The sequence below is a fragment of the Cynara cardunculus genome (genome assembly GCF_001531365.2).
Source record: "Cynara cardunculus var. scolymus isolate 2C chromosome LG 1, CcrdV1, whole genome shotgun sequence".
In the NCBI taxonomy this organism is placed as follows: domain Eukaryota; kingdom Viridiplantae; phylum Streptophyta; class Magnoliopsida; order Asterales; family Asteraceae; genus Cynara; species Cynara cardunculus.
Genome location: NC_037528.1, coordinates 25442431 through 25446695, shown reverse-complemented (window position 1 = coordinate 25446695; position 4265 = coordinate 25442431).

Below are 4265 nucleotides of genomic sequence, written 5' to 3'. Positions count from 1 at the left end.
TCATGTATATATCCCATAAAAATCGCATAATGTACTCACCTTGAATTGTTAACGTTCGATAGGTCGTTCTCTCAAAAACGGCAACCTACATGATTTATATCATTCCTAAACATCTTAAATAATCGTAATTAAATTGATTACCATTTCTTAACAATCTTAACACGACTTTTMTTAACATTCTTCTATTGATCAACCCCCGATACCATCATGTCTCATGTTGCGCTTGAATATTTTCTTGAAATATTATTAATAATGTGATGTCGCCATAATATTAATTGTTGTTCGTACATTTTATAAAAATGTGCAATGCACTTCACATTTTCTTGAACAATAAGTATTTTAACAAAATAACTAAACCAAATAGTTTGGAACGTAAATAATGTTTTGTGACCAAAACGTCTCGTTTACGATTTGCAAGTAAATAAAGGTGACAACATGTCACACACATATAAATAACGGTCATTCCATAACTTTAAAGTTCAACATAATTAATACTCGAAATAATATTTAGAATACCAATTTTTCCAAGTCTAGGGCATTTCGGTAATCTTATGAAGCTGAATACCAAAGGTATAGCTTTAACCAATTCCCTAATTTAGAACATTCTTGGTACATATTATAAGTCGAATATCAAAACTATACTTAAAAGTCCAATCCCAAAGCATAGGGGTATTTTGGTGATTTTATTAAGCAATACTCAAAGTATTGTTAAAATACCGATTCCCTAATTGTGAGGTCATTTTGGTAATTTCACGAGGATAATAATCAAAATAAGACATAGATACCAATTCCCAATACATAAGGTTATTTCGGTAATTTACAAGGCAAATACGTAAAGTATCGCTAAAATACCGATTTCCATATTGTAGGATCATTTTGGTAATTTCTATAAGGATTTTATTCAAAATAAAACTTAGATACCAATCCCAAGACATATGGTTATCTTGGTAATTTTATAAAGCAAATAAGTAAAGTATCGATAAAATACCGATTTCCATATTGTAGGGTCATTTTGGTAATTTTCATAAGGATTAGGTTGAAAATAACACTTAGATACCAATTCCCAAGACATTGGGTCATTTCGGTAATTTAGAAAGCAAATACGTAAAGTATTGCTAAAATACCGATTTCCAAATATAGGGTCGTTTTGGTAATTTTATAAAAATAATAATATAAAAATGAAGCTCATAGACCAATCCCCAAGACATAGGGTCATTTCGGTAATTTTATAAAGCAAATACGTAAAGTATCGCTAAAATACCGATTTTCCATTTATAAGGTCATTTTGGTATTTAACGAGATAAATAATTGAAATGAAGTCAAAGTTTGCATTTTACAAAATATAAACAAACTTAGTAAAAGTTTCATAAAATTTATATAGAGAAATTTAATTCCTAAAACTGTAGGTGTAAAAGTGAAACTCAGATGTATACTGCATATTAAAGATATGAACGCAAATAAAACAACAAATCATGTATGTAGCTTATTGGTTAATGCTTGGAACATTGAGGTTGTGGTCGCGGGTTCGAATCCCGCCCACATCACATTCATTCCCATTTTTAAAAGGGGGTAACCAGACGCGGGTCTTAGGTCTGGTCGGCCCGGTCCATGACCCAGCCCAAGACAGCAACAAAAACAGGATGTCGGCCCAGCCCAAACATCAACGAAAACAGCAGCCATGGCTGCTCGTTTTCGAGCTTTTCGAGCTTCAAAATTGCTCGTTTCTTGACCATTTTTCTTCATTCTTTTTGCGCCAAACTCTTGGTAATATTTTTACCAACAATTTGACATAAAGAACACGAATTTTCATCAAGAAATGAGTTCCATTTACTCATTTAAAGTTTGATTTTAAAACTAAAATTTAACAACTTAAAAACATAAAAATCGAACAACGAAAATACAAATATGAGACATGAGGCTACTGGGGTTTGATAGAGTACTTAAAAACAAAGTCATAGACATAAAAATCAAGAGATTTGGTTAAGAATCTCACCCACAATCGGTGAAAAACCGAGATTTTCGATTCCGAACTTCAAACTCAGATTTCTTTCTAAAAACTCAACGATTTTTCGAGTTATTTGAACCAAAACGTTCCTCCAGAGCTCTACAATTTATATGCCAAGAGTTTTGGCTTATTAGTTGAAGAAATCGGACAAATCGCGAGTTTTAAGCTGATGGGTCGTTTTCTCAAACAGTTATGTACTATTGGCAAAACATGTCGCTCATCTTTGAAAAAGATGAGATTCGGCCCCCTCAAGTTTCTGACATTTACCATCAGACCCCTCCTGACGTAATATCTTACATTTTTGGTCCAATAATTAAAAGAAAACAATTCTATTTTATTTTCATTTTTGTCTTTCTTTTTATTATTTATTTATTTAAGATTTCTTCTTTATAACCTTTAATTAATTATGTAAATATTTTACATTTCAAATAATTTTAATAAAAAATATTTAAAGGCCCATGTAATCTTATTTATATATTTAATAAAAAAATGGGTTTTACATGTGCTTACCCTTTTAGTTGTTCACATTTTTACAGGCCGTGTAGATAAGGCTAAGAACAAGCTCGAGTAGATTGAGATCTTTGCTTTTGGTGCTTCCAGTAGCACGACTCTTTTGGTATTATATAGTTAGTCGAATACAACTATGGATTGTAAATTATTAGTTGTCTTTTGGTTGTAATTAAAGTATCTAGATAACGGGTAGCTAATGTCCTCTGTCTTATATATAGTTTAAGCTTTATGCAAATCTATTAAGTTTATTTTGTCCGTTTTAGGATATTTTGGAAAACAGGTGCTTACGGAAACGTCCTGTAAACCAAGCGGACATTTCGAATTAGAAACTCGTAAATATTATATCTCGTATGCTTTCTAAAGGTTTAAAAATATAACTTTTGGTGGTTTGTTTATCATATATAGAAATGAGGTATTACAAACCTTCTATCATTTATGTAAACCGGGTCTTTCAAAAATCATATTTTTTTACATATTAAAAAGCTCGCATAATGTAACAAGATATATATCTCAATTTTAATGTTTCGTTTTATTTTTTGTCTCTATCGATATAGGTTTTATGTGGTTTTGAGATGAAACAACCCACCAAGTACTAACAAGTACCAACAACAAAATTCATGCTATAGCATACATCAGGTTTCAATATTTACAAACATTTCAGTACCGTTCACATATAACTATAAAAGTTTGAATTCAAAAGTTCGTCATAACAAAAACTTTCTTCCATGATTTCATCACATCTTCCCGTGCCTTTATCCTCGATGTTGAATGACCTACAATATAAATTATTACAACAACTGAGAGTTAGACCGGAAGGTCTAGTGAGTAAATTTTCTTCCTGTAAATAAAATGTGCTATAATACTTTAATACCTTTCACACCTGATTTTAAATAATAAATTATCAAACATTCGTCATGGTTACACCACCATCTATCATCTATCACGGTGTAACTGCCATCTATATCGCGGTTACACCGCCATCTATCGTGATTGCACCGCCATCTATCATCTATCGCGGTTACAGCGCCATCTATCGATTAGAGTTCAAAACATCTCATTTCAGATAATATTGTGAACAATGAAAACCCTTATCCGGACAACATTGTGAGCGATGAGAGTCAAACCGGACAACACTATGAGCGATGAGGGTCAACCCAGACAACACTGTGAGCGATGAGGGTCAATCAGGATAACACTATGAGCGATGAGGGTCAATCTGACAACATTGAGCGATGAGGGTCATCCCGGACAACACTATGAGCGATGAGGATCAATCCGGACAACACTGAGGGATGAGGGTCCTTATTGAATGATGTTTTGAGCGATAAGGGGTCTTACCGGATGATGCCTTGAGCGATAAGGGGTCTTACCGGATGATGCCTTGAGCGATAAGGAGTCTTACCGGATGATGCTTTGTACGATAATATATTATAACAAAATTGTTATAATGTAATTTTGATACAAATATACCATCAACTAACATCATACAACAAAGTATACTACAAGAAATATAATACTCATATTTACCAAAACATTGTAAAAACTCACCTTTTTTTAAACTTCATTGAGTTGTCAGCTTCATTTTCTTTGCTAATCAGCCTTTCTAAATTTCTTCTCGCAGAAGTCAAAAACCTCAAACAGTCGCCTATCACTTACTATATATAGTAAGTAAAAAAGTAAAGAAGAAAGGGGGGGGGGAGAGTTGAGGCAGTGTATGGACATGCACCCCTCCCCTTCACATGAAAAACCA